General features: G+C 47.7%; 1 non-coding gene and 1 pseudogene across 1 annotated transcript; one reads left to right on the top strand and one right to left on the bottom strand.

Annotated features, from left to right (window-relative positions):
- Positions 1-552: 552 nt before the first annotated feature.
- On the top strand, positions 553-773 carry LOC123073195 (small nucleolar RNA U3). Its single transcript, XR_006435645.1, has one exon. It is a non-coding gene; the product is annotated as a small nucleolar RNA U3 (small nucleolar RNA).
- Positions 774-3,659: 2,886 nt separating this feature from the next.
- LOC123064900 (phenolic glucoside malonyltransferase 2-like) lies at positions 3,660-5,791 on the bottom strand (annotated as a pseudogene).
- Positions 5,792-20,494: the final 14,703 nt, after the last annotated feature.

Here is a 20,494-nt window from a genome sequence, read left to right as displayed (position 1 = left end):
TCTTTGCACAAGGGCGCTGCAGCTCTTATCAGCAGCGCGTGTTTCAGACAAACGCTGCTGCTATCCCTAGTTAGCAGTAGCGCTGGTCAGGCCGCGCTACTGATAAGTAGTTGTAGTGCCGTATCAGTAGCGTGGTCACCCGCGCTACTAATAAGCATATAACCCGCGCTACTGCTAGGCTTTTTCCGAGTAGTGTCACAGGGCATGTGAGGATCAAGAAGCTGCTACTTAGGCTCGCCGATCTACGGACATCCTCAGTTCAGCCAGTAGCCACTCTTCTAGCAACAGAGGTGGACCATCAATGTTCAGATAAACTAGCAGAAAAATGCAAAAATCTAATGGTTTGCAATAGTCTTTTCTTTATCATAATATCATCTGCCAGTTATCCCTATTTTGTCAGATAAACATGGTAGAATTACCATGGCTGTATTTTATTGCTATAATATCTAGAGTGATCCAGTGTACTTTGTTGCCCACAAGAAGATGAAACCTTGAGTGTTGAAGATAAATCGGTTGTTGCCATGGAAATTTTCCATACCTTTTGTCAACCGTTTGGGCTTACTTGAACATGATCTGTTCTATAGGCTCGGACCGCTGCATCATTTACCAACAAGGAGGCAAGCACTTCAGTCTGCTTGATGCATTCTGTCTCTGGGCCAGAGCGTGATTAACGGCCAGGATTTTCCTGATGGGGCAATCCGATGGCTGTAGAGGATCGTTCCTGCCTGGCTCTCACGCCTGTGTCGGGTGGCCCAGAGGTTGTCTGACAGACTGTTCGCACATGAACACGTCACCGTGTACCTCCAACGCCGAGGGTGATGCACCGCAGCTCACGTCCAAGGAGACCCGTCCGGAAGCGCGGTACGCAAGCAATCCGACGGGTGTTCTTCTGGACCCGAAACCCAACACGCCCAGGAGGGACCCCGTCAGGGCGCGAGACGGCTATGGGCTGCCCTAGGTCAACCTAATCGCCCCTAGGGCCTCGAGGTTCGCCGCCCTGCAATGAAGAAGAACGAACGAAGAACGAGGAAGAAGAAGAACAAGGAAGAGAGATAAAAGTAAAGGTAAAAAGTAGTAGATGATTTGTTCGATTGTGTGTTGTTGTTCAATCGGCCGTCACCCTTTAGGTACATAAGAGGTGGTTGGACTTCCCGTGCAAGGAAAAGTCTTGGATTCACATCCAAAACCCTAGTCAAATTCGGATCGGTTTTGTCCGAACTTTCCAAAATTATTCGGTTTAAACTGGCTGCACCTTTCGGATAATTTTTGAGGTGATAAACGACCTCGGATGAAAACGATCCCAAAAGCAATCTTGACCGTTTCGACGATACGAACAACTCTCATGTTGAATATTTTTTTATCAGATGTCATCTTAAGGGTCAAAGAGGTCACGCAAAACATATGTTCCCTCGCGCTACCCATCAGACATGCGTCTGGTGGGGCGCGCCACAACTTGGCTCGTGACAGGACTGTACTCCGATTGCTCTAACTTTTGCATATGAATTTGGATTTGAGCGATTTTTATATCAAAATCGATCGTTTCGACGAGACGAAGACAATCTATGTAGGTCAGTTTTCCATTTGAGGTCGTCTTGGGGGCTTAATAGGCCAAACTGTACTCTGAATATAAGATCTTAGTATTTTGAGCATAGTTTCGGCCATCGAGAGGAAATCGGACGGCGATGGCCCAAACTTTAAAGATGTTCACGTTGATAATACGGAACTTTTTTATGTAGACCACTTCTCCATTTGAGGTCATCTTAATTAAGTTCTTGACCATGTCAAAATTGGGTGTTAACACGGACAAAAAATTATGATTAGATATTTGTTGTATATGAAATTGTGAGAGCAACATGATTGTAAAAACAACACATGCACTTTACACGGGCATCTTGCAGGGGAGAGGCGTGCCGCCGCTCCTTCTGCCTGCAAGTAATATACTTACGCGAGCTTTATTTGTACAGTTTAGGCTTGCTCTGCTTTATGAATGGACACTTTTTCTGTTGTAGTTATATTGTTGTGCCTTATATTTTTAACCACTAGCATGTAACTGTCACGCTCGCTAAACTAAGCCGCGGTAACAAATATGATAGCATGTTTAGTGTGCACAATCCCAACCACTAGTGCTGATATACACAGGGCCGGTCCTGACATTTTGGGGGCCCGGGGCAAAACTAAACCTAGGGGCCCTTAATATAAACAAAAGTATGTATTTCCAAAAATATTTTGAATCGCTAGTCAAAGAAAATACAGTATGTTTCTCTTTCTTTTTTACTATTTATACAATATGTTCCTGTTTAAGTCTCTTCGTTAGCAATATATCTGGTAGCTTTATTGTTATGTTTATCCTATAATTTCTTTCATCCTAATCAGCTGTAGAAAAAACTGGCACCTCGTCTAGAATAATGAATAATTTAAATGCCAATGATCACTCACGTTATCATCCATTTAGATGTCAGATTGTATTATGTATAGCCCCTATATGGATTAGTTTAATCCTCCATATAAAAAAATAATAACCTGAATGATATCTATCCGTTAACAATACTGATAAATCAATTGTTAGTTTCCAATTGCAACAACGCAGAGGGCATGTCGATGATCATTCATACTTCTAATCAACTATCATGATAAAATTTCCTAGGCCATACATACAGACTACCTATAAAAATAGAGATTAGAGACATACCTTCTTTTCTGTAACTGTCATCGTATCCTAACAATATTGATCTAGCCTCCCACCGAGTCAGTGTGGTCTCGTCCGAGGCACCGACTGCAAAAATGCTACACTTATGGACAAGTTACGGATAAAACTTAACTGCTCCGAGCCGAGGCGGCACCATGCATGCATAGTAGTAGATGGATATCAAGCTTCGCGATCTTGATCTATTCTCGCCGTCCGTATCATTGTCGCTTCCCACCAGTCCTGTTTTTCTCACAAAAAATTGGGCGCACAACTTTCGGCTTCTGAATTAAGGAAGGTGTTTTTCACAGAAAGATTAAGTAAGGAAACTAAGAGCGGATTGTTTCCATAACCGTGCCTAATTAACCGCATCCAATAACTGCTCTATTAATTAATTGGAAGGACCATCAATCGTATACTAGAAGCACGAAGAAAGGAAGGCAGGAAATCAGGGAAAAGGTTGCAGGTGCACCTCGGCGTTCTGGGCAGGAAATCAGAGAAGAATTGGGGACCCCTTGGCACCTGGGGGCCCGGGGCGGCCGCCCCGTTCGCCCCCCCCCCCCCCCCCCCCCTCAGGGCCGGGCCTGGATATACATGTACCTTTGTTGCTGAATCAGTTCAAAATGTGATTGAACAAACAAATAGCTAAACATGGTGGAGACTTACCCTTTTGTTGTATGTAGGTTGTGATTGCTTTATATCTATAAAGCGGAGAAAAAACAAGAATGGCGTTTTGGAGGCCGAGATCCATGAAGGCTTTTATTTTTGAAAAATTCAAATTCAAACATTTATGACTCAAAAAATTCTGAAAAATATATGCGTGTATGTAAGGACGTAACCCATATGTGTGCAAAATTTCATGATGAAATACGTTAAAATGCGACCTGTACAAAAAAGATAAGTTCATGACCTGATAGAATTAATAGTATCATGGTTAAACAGCCTTAGATTTGTCTTTATTTGCACAACCCTCATTTCAACGTTTCTTGCCTTAAAAATTTACACACAAGTATGTTATGGCGTCATGTATATCCGTACTTTTTTCAGAACTCTTTGAAATGTAAAAATATGAATTTTGATAAAATTTGAATTTTGAATCTGGAGGCCTTCGGTGAGCTCGGTCACCAAAGGCAATTTCCGAGAAAAAACAGACTAGATCTCCCCTCCATTACTTTGCAAGTTCAGATTAAATTCCCAACAGCGCCCGGCCGGACGGGCCCCTGAAAATTTATCTACCCGTGGATGCAGGCCTTGAATGCGTCCATGTGCGCCGGGTCGATCGACACGGAGGCTTGCACCTCGCCATCTCGCCGGCCGCCGACGAGCACCATCTCGCCGTCGTGGTTCATGGATACCAGCTCCACGCGCGCGGGCTTGCCGAACCCGAAGTCAGCCGCCTCGTAGGCCCTGAATCGAGGGCTCGCCGCCACGTTCGTCAGCCGCTGAAACGGCAGCCGCATCAGCTTCTGCATCCACCCCTTGTCCGTCCCGGACAGCGGCGCCGCCTCCATCTCCGCCACCGCGGCCTGCACAGCCCGCGCCGCGCGGAGGATGCCCGCCTGGCCGAGGAGATCCGCCGCGTCGGCGCAGCTCGCCAGGCACGCGCGCACGCAGTTGCCGAGGTAAGCCTCGCTCACATGCGGGTCGAGGCGGGAGCGCAGGTCGGCGAGGAACACCAGGTACGTGTCGTCCCCGGCGCCGAGCCCCTTGGAACGAACGAACGCCGTCCAGCTCAGCGCCGCCAGCGCCACGAACGTCGACACCGGTTTCAGCTTGGGCGCGTCGCCACCGGCGGCGGCAGCCTCGGCGGAGGCGAGGTCGTCGATCCGCCGCCTAAGCGACTGGATGTCGTCGGTGCCGAGGTAGAACGTCCGGCGCGCCAGCAGGAACCGCTGGCTGAAGTCGTGCTGTCCTCTCACCTGCGAGGATGTATGTCAATGTCTTTTCCTGGTAAACAAATCACAAGGCTTGATGGTCATGAATTCAGGATTCCTTCATTCATGGCTCTGAAAATTGTTCCGCGCAATGCAGTTTCGTCATCTATGTTGGAGCCTCGGAGGTGGAAAGCATACGGTTCGCATGGTGCACTTTGGTTGACGTAGCAAGCAGAAGTTGACAAAGCTACGGACGGAGTGGAGGTAGACGGAGCTGCAACAAGTACTGTCCACAAATAATAGCAATATATACTCCAGTAGATAAGATTATACGAGTAGTATGTTTAATTACCTCTGGGAGATTGGGCCCGACGGTCTTTAGCATCTCGCGGGCGAGCTCGTCGGCGTTCGCGTGATGGATGACGTCGCGGCTGTAGTGTGGCGGGCCGAGGACCTTGGTGACTGGGGAGCCCTCACGGGAAGCGGAAGACCATGCCTCCATGAATCGCCACACGGTGCGTCCGTCGGCGACGGCGTGGTGCACGCACAGGCCGACCGCCAGGCCGGCGCTTAGACGAGTAGCCTGTACTGACAGCACGGGCGCCGGGAGCACCCGGGCATCCAGCTCCGGCACGAGGCTCAGGAATGCGAGGATGTCGTGCGCCTCGTCGCCAGCTAGACGCCGCACATCCATGTCGCCCTCGGCCTCGAGGAAGGCGACCCCGGCGTTGGTGCAGTGCAGTCCACGAAGGCGTCCCCGGTCTCCACCTCGTACTCCAGCGTCCCCGCCAGGGGGAGGTAGTGCGCCAGCGTGTCCGCGAGAGCGCGCTTGAGTCGCTCGACCACCGCCTGGAACTGGAAGCCGTCGCCGCCGTCCTCCCCAAGCTGGTACAGGAACACCCGCTGGATCGGAGGCAGCACGACCCACAACGAATCAAGGAAGGAAAGTTTCAGGCGTTCCCCGCGCTGCCCCTCCCCGAGCATCGACGGCGCAACCCAGGAAACGGCGACAGCCCGCACGGCCGCGGCCTTTGCGGCGGCGTCTGAGCTTGCCTCGTCCATCCCGATCTGCCGGCACCGCACTTACTGGTTGTTTGCTGGAGAGCCAGAGGGGTAGGAAACGACTCATAGATCATAGATGCGCCGCGCGCTTATAGCGGTGGCGGGCGTCTTCTTGCGCAAGCTGGACCTACGATGAGAACTTCCCAAACTGGATGATACGGCGTTCTGCATGATATGCGGTGGCGCGGTGGAATGGAATACATATCGGTTGTATACATACACATTCCTGACATAACCAAGCCACCCACCGTGGCGGCAGGCGTTACGCATGCATGCAGCTCTGCTTATTACTCCATCCGTCCAAAAATACTTACCATTAAAATGGATAAAAGGGATGTATCTAGACATACAAGTATTTTCGGATGGAGGGAGTACTTTAAAAGATACTCACTCCGTTTTTTATCTTTACAGCCCCTCAAACGCCAGCAAACGCATCCGGACACGTTTGGGGACTGTGATCACTCACGTCTAAAATTTATTCCTCTGCATCGGTATACCTCATCCTAGAAAGAAACCTTAGATCCATATAAAAGCATACAAATGATAGAATCCATGTACTATGTAGATAAACTACACGCTCTTATGTAATGCCAACATTTCTACTCCCTCCATCCCAAAATTCTTGTTTTAAATTTATCAAGATAGAGAAGCATCTAACACTAAAACGTGACAAGATACATCCGTATTTAGACAAATCGAAGACAAAAATTTTGGTACGGAGAGAGTATAAAATAACATAACATAAGAGGTTTTTAACAATACACGGTCTTATGGAATGAATGGAGTAGATACCTGCTGGTTCATGGCCGGAGAGTACAAGGATCGCTTGGAAAAGACAGCCTGCTTTTATTCATTACGGACGATAAAATGGACAGCTAGCGTGGCTCATTAGAAGGTTCCTACGTGCGGTGGACAAATGTGTGTGTGCCTATGAATGTTTCTATATGAAACGACCCCAGAGATGAGTGACTGATACGGCCGGTACGGTGCTTTGGTCAGAGATTACGTCAATCATCGGGACATGACAGAGAGTAGTCCAACAATAGAGAAATGAGGTTGAAAGAAAAGCTTTTTACATCTTCAACAAAGTCCTAACTCCAACAGATGATGTATATTTGGTGATGTAAAATTCCTACTCCAACAGATGATGCATTTCAAGATGTAAAACTAGTCGGCAAAAGCGTCAGCAGACGAGCGCCGAGAGTCGGTAGGAGCGTCGACAGACAGAGCGACGGCAGTAAGTGAGCCGGCGGACGAGCGGCGAGAGTCGGGAGGTCAAATGCGGTGGCGGGAACTCGAATGGCCGGCTGCGCAGCTGGGAATCGAGCGGCAGATTGGTCGCGGCGGGGCGACGGCCGTTCGGTGCGGGGAGGTCAAGTCTGGAGGCGGAAAAGTGGCGGCGACATGGCAGCGAGTTGATACGTCTCCATCGTATCTACTTTTCCAAATTCTTTTGCCTTGTTTTGGATTCTAATTTGCATGATTTGAATGGAACTAACCCGGATTGACATTGTTTTCAGCAGAATTGCCATGATGTTATTTTTGTGCAGAAATAAAAGTTCTCGGATTGACCTAAAACTTCACGGAGATTCTTTTTGGAATAAATAAAAAATATTGGTGAAAGAATCAACAGAAGGGGACCCACACCTTGTCCACAAGGGTGGAGGGCGCCCCCCCCCCTGAGGCGCGCCCTCTGGTCTTGTGGCCCCCCTGGACCTCCACCGACCTCAACTCCAACTTCATATATTCACGTTTGGGGAGAAAAAAATCATAGAGAAGGATTCATCGCGTTTTACGATACAGAGCCGCCGCCACCTCCTGTTCTTCCTCGGGAGGGCAGATCTGGAGTCCATTCGGGGCTCCGGAGAGGAGAAATCTTCGTCGTCGTCATCATCAACCATCCTTCATCACCAATTTCATGATGCTCACCGTCGTGTGTAAGTAATCCTATCATAGGCTTGCTAGACGGTGATGGGTTGGATGAGATTTACCATGTAATCGAGTTAGTTTTGTTAGGGTTTGATCCCTACACTACTAGGGAAATGCCTATACATAGGAGCTTAGTTGTAGCGCTGGTTATGGGTCCAGCGCTACTGCCACTTAGTAGTAGCGCTGGTTGACAACACGCCTACATGTACCAGAGTAGCAGTAGCGATGGGCCCCCTGGCAGCGCTACTGCTAAGTGGTCCCATGGCCACCGACAGGGGCTACGCGTAGTAGTAGCGGCTGGCTGGAACCAGCGCTACTGCTAGAGATATAGCAGTAGCGCTGGGCCACCAGCCAACGCTACTACTAAAGATACCTTATCCTCTCCCCCGCCGGCCCGATCGATCACTCTCCCTCCCACACACTCTCATCTCTCGTCCAACTCCCGCGCGCTGCCACTGCCCGCCGCCGTCGTCCCGCCACCATCGTCGCCTGGTATGTCTTCCTCCCTCCCTTCTCCTTCCATCCCTCCCTTCTCCCTCCCTCCCTCTGACCCTGCCTCTCCCTCCATCCCCTGCCCTTCTCCCTTCCTGCTCCCTCCCTTCATCCCTCGTGCTTCTCCCTCCCAGCCCTCTCCCTCTGACCCTCTCCCTCCCTCTGATCCCTCCTGCATTGCATAGATAGATGGATAGATAGATGAATGGATAGATAGATCGTTAGAACAATGGTTTTTTGATATATTGCGTAGATAGACAAAGGGATGGATAGATGGATGGATATATATAAATGGATGGATGGATAGATGTTAGGGTTAGAACTAGGGGTTTTTTAGTAAATGTATAGGTCCCTTCATTTTTTAGGGTTAGAACTGTTGGGGAACGCTGCAGAAAACAAAAATTTTCCTACTCGTTTCACCAAGATCATCTAGGAGTTCATCTAGCAACGAGTGATTAGATGCATCTACATACCTTTGTAGATCGCGAGCGGAAGCGTTCAAAAGAACGGTGATGATGTAGTCGTACTCGACGTGATCCAAATCACCGATGACCAGCGCCGAACGGACGGCACCTCCGCGTTCAACACACGTACGGAACAGCCACGTCTCCTCCTTCTTGATCCAGCAAGGGAGGGAGGAGAGGTTGAGGGAGATGGCACCAGCAGCAGCACGACGGCGTGGTGTTGATGGAGCTGCAGTACTCCGGCAGAGCTTTGCTAAGCACTATGGAGGTGGAGGAGGTGTTGGGGAGGGAGAAGGAGGCAACCAAAGGCCGAGGCGTTCAGGTATGAAGTCCCTCCTCTCCCCCACTATTATATAGGGGTGCCAAGGGGGGGGGCCGGCCCTAGGAGATCCAATCTCCTAGGGGGTGCGGCGGCCTAGGGGGGTTTCCCTCCCCCCCAAGGCACCTAGGAGGTGCCTTACCCTCCTAGGACTCTTCCCCCCTTAAACCCTAGGCACATGGGCCTATGTGGGGCTGGTGCCCTTGGCCCATTAGGCCAAGGCGCACCCCCTTACAGCCCATGTGGCCCCCGGGACAGGTGGACCCACCCGGTGGACCCCCGGGACCCTTCCGGTGGTCCCGGTACAATACCGATAACCCCGAAACTTGTCCCGATGCCCGAAACAGGACTTCCCATATATAAATCTTTACCTCCGGACCATTCCGGAACTCCTCGTGACGTCCGGGATCTCATCCGGGACTCCGAACAACATTCGGGTTACTTCATATACATATCCCTACAACCCTAGCGTAACCGAACCTTAAGTGTGTAGACCCTACGGGTTCGGGAGACAAGCAGACATGACCGAGACGACTCTCCGGTCAATAACCAACAGCGGGATCTGGATACCCATGTTGGCTCCCACATGCTCCACGATGATCTCATCGGATGAACCACGATGTCGAGGATTCAATCAACCCCGTACACTATTCCCTTTGTCCATCGATATGTTACTTGCCCGAGATTCGATCGTCGGTATCCCAATACCTCGTTCAATCTCGTTACCGGCAAGTCACTTTACTCGTACCGTAATGCATGATCCCGTGACCAGACACTTGGTCACTCTGAGCTCATTATGATGATGCATTACCGAGTGGGCCCAGTGATACCTCTCCGTCATACGGAGTGACAAATCCCAGTCTTGATCCATGTCACCCAACAGACACTTTCGGAGATACCCGTAGTCTACCTTTATAGTCACCCAGTTACGTTGTGACGTTTGGCATACCCAAAGCACTCCTACGGTATCCGGGAGTTACACGATCTCATGGTCTAAGGAAAAGATACTTTGACATTGCAAAACTCTAGCAAACGAACTATACGATCTTGTGCTATGTTTAGGATTGGGTCTTGTCCATCACATCATTCTCCTAATGATGTGATCTCGTTATCAATGACATCCAGTGTCCATAGTCAGGAAATCATGACTATCTGTTGATCAACGAGCTAGTCAACTAGAGGCTCACTAGGGACATGTTGATGTCTGTTATTCACACATGTATTACGATTTCCAGATAACACAATTATAGCATGAATAAAGACAATTATCATGAACAAGGAAATATAATAATAATGCTTTTATTATTGCCTCTAGGGCATATTTCCAACAGTCTCCCACTTGCACTAGAGTCAATAATCTAGTTACATTGCGATGAATCGAACACCCATGGAATTCTGGTGTTGATCATGTTTTGCTCTAGGGAGAGGTTTAGTCAACGGATCTGCTACATTCAGGTCCGTATGTACTTTACAAATCTCTATGTCTCCATCTTGAACATTTTCACGAATGGAGTTGAAGCGACGCTTGATGTGCCTTGTCTTCTTGTGAAACCTGGGCTCCTTGGCAAGTGCAATAGCTCCTGTGTTGTCACAGAAGAGCTTGATCGGCCCCGACGCATTGGGTATGACTCCTAGGTCGGTGATGAACTCCTTCACCCATATTGCTTCATGTGCTGCCTCCGAGGCTGCCATGTACTCCGCTTCACATGTAGATCCCGCCACGACGCTTTGCTTGCAACTGCACCAGCTCACTGCCCCACCATTCAAAATATACACGTATCCGGTTTGTGACTTAGAGTCATCCAGATCTGTGTCGAAGCTAGCATCGACGTAACCCTTTACGACGAGCTCTTCGTCACCTCCATAAACGAGAAACATTTCCTTAGTCCTTTTCAGGTACTTTAGGATATTCTTGACCGCTGTCCAGTGTTCCTTGCCGGAATTACTTTGGTACCTTCCTACCAAACTTACGGCAAGGTTTACATCAGGTCTGGTACATAGCATGGCATACATAATAGAACCTATGGCTGAGGCATAGGGGATGACGCTCATCTCTTCTATATCTTCTGCCGTGGTCGGACATTGAGCTGAGCTCAATTTCATACCTTGCAACACAGGCAAAAACCCCTTCTTGGATTGATCCATATTGAACTTCTTCAATATCTTATCAAGGTATGTGCTTTGTGAAAGACCTATGAGGCGTCTTGATCTATCTCTATAGATTTTGATGCCTAATATATAAGCAGCTTCTCCAAGGTCCTTCATTGAAAAACTTTTATTCAAGTAGGCCTTGATGCTGTCCAAGAGTTCTATATCATTTCCCATCAAAAGTATGTCATCTACATATAATATGAGAAATGCTACAGAGCTCCCACTCACTTTCTTGTAAACGCAGGCTTCTCCATAAGTCTATGTAAACCCAAACGCTTTGATCATCTCATCAAAGCGAATGTTCCAACTCCGAGATGCTTGCACCAGCCCATAAATCGAGCGTTGGAGCTTGCACACTTTGTCAGCATTCTTAGGATCGACAAAACCTTCCGGCTGCATCATATACAATTCTTCCTTAAGGAAATCATTAAGGAATGCCGTTTTGACGTCCATTTGCCATATTTCGTAATCATAGAATGCGGCAATTGCTAACATGATTCGGACGGACTTCAGCTTCACTACCGGTGAGAAAGTCTCATCGTAGTCAACCCTTGAACTTGTCGATAACCCTTAGCGACAAGCCGAGCTTTATAGATGGTCACATTACCATCCGCGTCTGTCTTCCTCTTAAAGATCCATTTATTTTCTATGGCTCACCGCTCAACGGGCAAGTCAGTCAAAGTCCATACTTTGTTTTCATACATGGATCCTATCTCGGATTTCATGGCTTCCAGCCATTTGTCGGAATCTGGTCCCGCCATCGCTTCCTCATAGTTCGAAGGTTCACCGTTGTCTAACAACATGATTTCCAAGACAGGGTTGCCGTACCACTCTGGTGCGGAACGTGTCCTTGTGGACCTTCGGATTTCAGTAGGGGCTTGATCAGAAGTATCTTGATCATTAACTTCCTCTCTAGTCGGTGCAGGCACCTCAGGAACATTTTCTTGAGTTGCGTCATTTTCCGGTTCAAGAGGTAATACTTCATCAAGCTCTACTTTCCTCCCACTTACTTCTTTCGAGAGAAACTCTTTCTCCAGAAAGGACCCATTCTTGGCAACAAAGATCTTGCCTTCGGATCTGAGGTAGAAGGTGTACCCAATAGTTTCTTTTGGGTACCCTATGAAGACGCATTTTTCCGATTTGGGTTCGAGCTTTTCAGGTTGAAGTTTCTTGACATAAGCATCGCATCCCCAAACTTTTAGAAACGACAGCTTAGGTTTCTTCCCAAACCATAATTCATATGGTGTCGTCTCAACGGATTTCGACGGAGCCCTATTTAAAGTGAATGCGGCAGTCTCTAAAGCATAGCCCCAAAAAGAAAGCGGTAAATCGGTAAGAGACATCATAGATCGCACCATATCTAACAGAGTGCGATTACGACGTTCGGACACACCATTACGCTGAGGTGTTCCAGGCGGCGTGAGTTGTGAAACTATTCCACATTTTCTTAAGTGTGCCCCAAACTCGTGACTCAAGTATTCTCCTCCACGATCTGATCGTAGAAACTTGATTTTCCTGTCACGTTGATTTTCAACCTCACTCTGAAATTCCTTGAACTTTTCAAAGGTTTCAGACTTGTGTTTCATTAAGTAGATATACCCATACCTACTTAAATCATCAGTGAGGGTGAGAACATAACGATAGCCACCGCGAGCCTCAATACTCATCGGACCGCACACATCAGTATGTATGATTTCCAATAAGTCGGTTGCTCGCTCCATTGTTCCTGAGAACGGAGTCTTGGTCATTTTACCCATAAGGCATGGTTCGCACGTGTCAAATGATTCATAATCAAGAGACTCTAAAAGTCCATCAGCATGGAGCTTCTTCATGCGTTTAACACCTATGTGACCAAGGCAGCAGTGCCACAAGTATGTGGGACTATCATTATCAACCTTACTTCTTTTGGTACTCACATTATGAATATGTGTAGCATCACGTTCGAGATTCATAAGGAATAAACCATTCACCATAGGAGCATGACCATAAAACATATCTCTCATAAAAATGGAACAACCATTATTCTCAGATTTAAAAGAGTAGCCATCTCGAATTAAACGAGATCCCGATACAATGTTCATGCTCAAAGCTGGCACTAAATAACAATTATTAAGGTTTAAAACTAATCCCGAAGGGAGATGCAGAGGTAGCGTGCCGACGGCGATCACATTGACCTTGGAACCATTCCCGACGCGCATCGTCACCTCGTCCTTTGCCAGTTTCCGCTTATTCCGCAGCCCCTGCTTTGAGTTACAAATGTGAGCAACTGCACCGGTATCAAATACCCAGGAGCTACTACGGGCACTAGTAAGGTACACATCAATTACATGTATATCACATATACCTTTTGTTTTGCCGGCCTTCTTATCCGCTAAGTACTTAGGGCAGTTCCGCTTCCAGTGACCGCTTCCCTTGCAATAAAAGCACTCAGTCTCGGGCTTGGGTCCATTCTTTGGCTTCTTCCCAGCAGCTTGCTTGCCGGGCGCGGCAACCTCCTTGCCGTCCTTCTTGAAGTTCTTTTTACCCTTGCCTTTCTTGAACTTAGTGGTTTTATTGACCATCAACACTTGATGTTCCTTTCTGACTTCTACCTCTGCTGATTTCAGCATAGCAAATACTTCAGGAATGGTCTTTTCCATCCCCTGCATATTGAAGTTCATCACAAAGCTCTTGTAGCTTGGTGGAAGCGACTGGAGGATTCTGTCAATGACCGCATCATCCGGGAGATTAACTCCCAGCTGAGTCAAGCGGTTATGCAACCCAGACATAGTGAGTATGTGCTCACTGACAGAACTGTTTTCCTCCATCTTACAGCTAAAGAATTTGTCGGAGACTTCATATCTCTCGACCCGGGCATGAGCTTGGAAAACCATTTTCAGCTCTTCGAACATCTCATATGCTCCATGTCTCTCAAAACGCTTTTGGAGCCCCGACTCTAGGCTGTAAAGCATGTCGCACTGAACGAGGGAGTAGTCATCGAAACGTGCCTGCCAAGCGTTCATAACGTCTTGTTCCGCAGGGAGAACGGGTGCGTCACCAAGCGGTGCTTGTAGGACATAATCTTTCTTGGGAGCTATGAGGATGATCCTCAGGTTCCGGACCCAGTCCGTATAGTTGCTGCCATCGTCTTTCAGCTTAGTTTTCTCTAGGAACGCGTTGAAGTTGAGGACTACGTTGGCCATTTGATCTACAAGACATATTGCAAAGATTTTAGACTAAGTTCATGATAATTAAGTTCAACTAATCAAATTATTAGTGAACTCCCACTTAGATTAGACATCCCTCTGGTCATCTAAGTATTACATGATCCGAGTTAAACTAGACCGTGTCCGATCATCACGTGAGACGGACTAGTCAACATCGGTGAACATCTTCATGTTGATCGTATCTTCTATACGACTCATGCTCGACCTTTCGGTCTTCTGTGTTCCGAGGCCATGTCTGTACATGCTAGGCTCGTCAAGTCAACCTAAGTGTTTGCATGTGTAAATCTGTCTTACACCCGTTGTATGTGAACGTCTGAATAAAACACCCGATCATCACGTGGTGTTTTGAAACAGCGAACTGTCGCAACGGTGCACAGTTAGGGGGAACACTTCTTGAAATTATTGTGAGGGATCATCTTATTTACTACCGTCGTTCTAAGTAAACAAGATGCAAAACATGATAAACATCACATGCAATCAAATAATAAACGTGACATGATATGGCCAATATCACATAGCTCCTTTGATCTCCATCTTGGGGCTCCATGATCATCTTGTCACCGGCTTGACACCATGATCTCCATCATCATGATCTCCATCATCGTGTCTCCATGAAGTTGCTCGCCAACTATTACTTCTACTACTATGGCTAACGCATTTAGCAATAAAGTAAAGTAATTTACATGGCGTTTCTTGATGACACGCAGGTCATATAAAAGAATAAAGACAACTCCTATGGCTCCTGCCGGTTTTCATACTCATCGACATGCAAGTCGTGAATCCTATTACAATAGCATGAACATCTCATACATCACATATAGATCATTCATCATTCATCACAACTTTGGCCATATCATATCACAAACCACTTGCTGCAAAAACAAGTTAGACGTCCTCTAATTGTTGTTGCAAGTTTTACGTGGCTGAATTAGGGTTCTAGCAAGAACGTTTTCTTACCTACGTTAAAGCCACAACGTGATTTGTCAACTTCTATTTACCCTTCATAAGGACCCTGTTCATCGATTCCGCTCCAACTAAAGTAGGAGAGACAGACACCCGCCAGCCACCTTATGCAACTAGTGCATGTTAGTCGGTGGAACCGGTCTCACGTAAGCGTACGTGTAAGGTTGGTCCGGGCCGCTTCATCCCACAATACCGCTGAAGCAAGAAAGGACTAGTAACGGCAAGAAAGTTGACAAATCTACGCCCACAACAAATTGTGTTCTACTCGCGCAAGAAGAACTACGCATAGACCTAGCTCATGATGCCACTGTTGGGGAACGTTGCAGAAAACAAAAATTTTCCTACTCGTTTCACCAAGATCATCTAGGAGTTCATCTAGCAACGAGTGATTAGATGCATCTACATACCTTTGTAGATCGCGAGCGGAAGCGTTCAAAAGAACGGTGATGATGTAGTCGTACTCGACGTGATCCAAATCACCGATGACCAGCGCCGAACGGACGGCACCTCCGCGTTCAACACACGTACGGAACAGCCACGTCTCCTCCTTCTTGATCCAGCAAGGGAGGGAGGAGAGGTTGAGGGAGATGGCACCAGCAGCAGCACGACGGCGTGGTGTTGATGGAGCTGCAGTACTCCGGCAGAGCTTCGCTAAGCACTATGGAGGTGGAGGAGGTGTTGGGGAGGGAGGAGGCAACCAAAGGCCGAGGCGTTCAGGTATGAAGTCCCTCCTCTCCCCCACTATATATAGGGGTGCCAAGGGGGGTGGCCGGCCCTAGGAGATCCAATCTCCTAGGGGGTGCGGCGGCCTAGGGGGGTTTCCCTCCCCCCCAAGGCACCTAGGAGGTGCCTTACCCTCCTAGGACTCTTCCCCCCTTAAACCCTAGGCGCATGGGCCTATGTGGGGCTGGTGCCCTTGGCCCATTAGGCCAAGGCGCACCCCCTTACAGCCCATGTGGCCCCCCGGGACAGGTGGACCCACCCGGTGGACCCCCGGGACCCTTCCGGTGGTCCCGGTACAATACCGATAACCCCGAAACTTGTCCCGATGCCCGAAACAGGACTTCCCATATATAAATATTTACCTCCGGACCATTCCGGAACTCCTCGTGACGTCCGGGATCTCATCCGGGACTCTGAACAACATTCGGGTTACTGCATATACATATCCCTACAACCCTAGCGTAACCGAACCTTAAGTGTGTAGACCCTACGGGTTCGGGAGACAAGCAGACATGACCGAGACGACTCTCCGGTCAATAACCAACAGCGGGATCTGGATACCCATGTTGGCTCCCACATGCTCCACGATGATCTCATCGGATGAACCACGATGTCGAGGATTCAATCAACCCCGTACACTATTCCCTTTGTCCATCGATATGTTACTTGCCCGAGATTCGATCGTCGGTATCCCAATACCTCGTTCAATCTCGTTACCGGCAAGTCACTTTACTCGTACCGTAATGCATGATCCCGTGAGCAGACACTTGGTCACTCTGAGCTCATTATGATGATGCATTACCGAGTGGGCCCAGTGATACCTCTCCGTCATACGGAGTGACAAATCCCAGTCTTGATCCATGTCACCCAACAGACACTTTCGGAGATACCCGTAGTCTACCTTTATAGTCACCCAGTTACGTTGTGACGTTTGGCATACCCAAAGCACTCCTACGGTATCCGGGAGTTACACGATCTCATGGTCTAAGGAAAAGATACTTTGACATTGCAAAACTCTAGCAAACGAACTATACGATCTTGTGCTATGTTTAGGATTGGGTCTTGTCCATCACATCATTCTCCTAATGATGTGATCTCGTTATCAATGACATCCAGTGTCCATAGTCAGGAAATCATGACTATCTGTTGATCAACGAGCTAGTCAACTAGAGGCTCACTAGGGACATGTTGATGTCTGTTATTCACACATGTATTACGATTTCCAGATAACACAATTATAGCATGAATAAAGACAATTATCATGAACAAGGAAATATAATAATAATGCTTTTATTATTGCCTCTAGGGCATATTTCCAACAAGAACAAGGTTTTACCAATTTTTAGAGTTGGAACTAGGTTTAGAAAAATGGATGGATAGATGGGCAGTACAAATTATTAGGGTTAGAACTAGGTTTTATAAGTTTAGGAGAAAGTTTTAGACATAGGGTTTCACTAAGTCCTAGGATGATGATAATAATGTTTTTGTTTATATTTTGTTTTTGTAGAAATAAAGGAGCCCATGTCGTCGCCGCCGTCGTCCCCGTCATAGGCCCCCTCCAACCTCGAGGTGAGACTAGCCAAATCTCCATGTCAATATGAGCCCTATAAGATATTTTGAAATGTTTTTGTTCATATTTTCAACCATTGAAATGCAATGACCATCAAGTTAATGCAAATAGGATATGTCCTATGTTTTGCTGGAGTGTTGATTAATTTCCGTTCTGGCAAATTTCAGGCGCTCGATGTGTCCTTGTTTAGCAAAGGTCATACTGGATTTTTCCATTAATTTTGGCATGACTTGAGCTAGAATATGTAGGAAATATCGAGTGGCTTGGATTTTCTAAAATGATAATTAAACGACATTTCAGGTTGACTTTAAGTCTATCGAGGCTCCATACATGACAATCAAAAAATGAGGGAGAAAGTATGCACCATATATGAGAGAGGAAGAAACCCGACTGTTGTCGTGGGGGTCGTTTCTCCTTCTTCTCCTTGTGATAGACCTTTGTTAGGCACTAGGGGAAGGAGGAGTAACGACCATCACCGACGGTCAAAAAATCAGTGAGGGAGTGTGTCCACCATAAATGAGAGAACGAAGAAGAATGCCGACTGTTGTCGTGGGGGTCGCTTCTCCTTCGTTCCCGTGTGCTAGACATTTTGGTTTAATGCACTCGGGGACGAAGGGAGGAGCGACCATCACCAACGGTCGAATATATACACCACGTGAGCTGAGAGTTTTCAAAAAAAGACTCGACCGATAGTCAACCCGTGCTGAATAATAATGATCTAATTTAGTTTTTGTGGTACATATATTGAATTTAGAAGTTTAATCTTTGAATTATGAACATAGGAAATGTCGTCGGATGAAAGTCTCCGGGAGTGCTCCTGGTGCGGCGACAACCAGGGTTTCTGCGACAGGCCTCACTTGGTAGAAGGTCAGTGCTTCAGCATTAAGCTCGAGAGGCCTTTGATTGTGAAACGGTACGCTACGACGCAAAGTGTTTTTCCGTAATTAAGCTCGACTTCTACTACTTCAATGTGTAATCCCGCAGGAGTGTGTGCCTCATCTGATGTTTCAGAAAGGTCGCCTTGATGTTTTGAATATACACCTAGGTCATCCTACGAATCACTCCTGTTCATATCGGATTTCTAAAAGAAATGAAGACATGACAATCAAATATTGGAACAAATGTATGGCCTCTCGTAAGGAGGTACTTGGAAGCAACATTAGGCGAAGTGCAAGAATTGGAGACAAGATAATCTTCATTCTCTATAATGGAGAGTCAGGGCCTATCTTGTTTTATGCTATTTTACCTAAGAGAAGGTAGTAGGTTCTAGCTAATACTCATGATCATGTGCGATCATGTACTAAGAACAACTAAGTAGGATTGGTTAGATGACTATGATGATGATGTGGTATCGAGTAGAAGTTGTATGATCGATGATGATGAGTAGGACTTGTTATTGTGATACCAATGATGAGTTATTTATTATTATGATCGATGATGCATGATGCTAAGTTGTTGTATGAGCATGATGAGTTATTTTATATATATATATATATATATATATATCAGTATGTAAAATGAATATGGAATAGATTCAAGTGGAGGAAGCATGTGGTGCACATCGAAAGTACTACTAATCCAAACTAGATCAAGTTTGAATTAGTAGTACTTTCGACATGCACCACATGCTTCCTCCACTTAAATCTACTCCACCACTACTGGAATTTGCTAAGTTGCCATCCGCCAACTCGTTGTCGTCAGCTGGCGGACGGCAAAGAGAGGCTTTGCCATCAGCCACCAAAAACAGACGGTAAATAGGCAGCGGATGGCAATGGAGGGCTTTGCCATCAGCAAATCTTTGCCGTCCACCAGCCGACGACAAAGAAGCTTTGTCATCCGCTAGCGGACGGCAAAGAGCGTGGGTGGTGGACGTATGGGGATGACCTAACGGCCGTTTTCTTTGTCGTTTGCTGGCTGACGGCAAAACTTCATTGTCGCCAGCCATCAGATGGCAAAGAGGACGGCCGTTAGGTCGTCCGTTTCCCCCCGGCCCCACCCCACTAGGTACGTTCTTTACTGTCTTCTAGCAGAAGGCAAAGAACTGACCTACTATAGAAAAGGGGCCGCGCCCGCAGCCCCTCCCCCTCTCTCTCGGTATCCTCACCACCCACGCCGCCACCCTCGACCGCCGCTTCGCCCCGCCACCCCGTCCCACCGCCCGGGCCCGGCGCCCCGCCCCATCACCACCCCCGTCGCGGCGCCCAGCCCGCCTCGGCTCGCGCCCCGCCCCGCCGCCTCCTCCACCACCGCCGAGCCGCCCAAGGCTTGCTGCCCCGGCGACGCCTCGGCCCTGCCGCCCAAGGTGATTTTTTTACTTTTTTTGTGTTTAGGTTTTAGTGGTAGGATTAGGTTACTGCCAGATTTAGGTTTAGATAGTTAGAAGAAGAAAATAATTAAAAAAGGAAAAATAAGTAGAAGAAGAGGAAAAAGGGAAAAAGGAAGAGGGTTGCTGAGGGGATATATGGTGCAGCCAGTGGGTCCCATCGGTCCCGACGCCCATTCCGAGAACCCCCAGTCCGAGTGCTGACCCGTCGACCATGCGTCGACTGTTCTCGGTGTCGATGGCGGTCGCACACCATTGCGAATTAGGGGGTTCCTCGGTGTCGATGGTACCCTAAATAGTAAGTATCGTCAATGCAAGGTAAATGTGGCCGTCGGTGTCGAATACTACATCCACGTACCACAAGTGACACAGGGGTCCTGCGTCCAGCAGCAACAGTTCTCGACGTCGATGGCGGTCGAACACCATTGCAAATTTGTCTGGCAGCCTCAGAGATGATGATTGAAAGCTAAGTGTTGAAACTTGAAACACCCAGACTAACTCAAGTTGGTTTGGTTGTTTGAAAATTTCAAAACTTGGCTTTAATCCTCATCATAGAGGCTGCCAGACAAATTCGCGAAGGTGTTCGACCGTCATCGGCCACCAGAACTATTGTTGTGGGACGCCGGGCGCCGACTTCACTTATGGGATGTGGATCTAGTGTTCAACGCCGACCGCCTCATGTACCTTGCACCGATGGTAGTTGTTATTTACTCTACCTGGGGACGAGCGGGTTAG

Source organism: Triticum aestivum, chromosome 3B, assembly GCF_018294505.1.
Source record: "Triticum aestivum cultivar Chinese Spring chromosome 3B, IWGSC CS RefSeq v2.1, whole genome shotgun sequence".
In the NCBI taxonomy this organism is placed as follows: domain Eukaryota; kingdom Viridiplantae; phylum Streptophyta; class Magnoliopsida; order Poales; family Poaceae; genus Triticum; species Triticum aestivum.
Note: the sequence above shows the minus strand (reverse complement) of the source record. Positions and strands in the feature narration are given on the sequence as shown.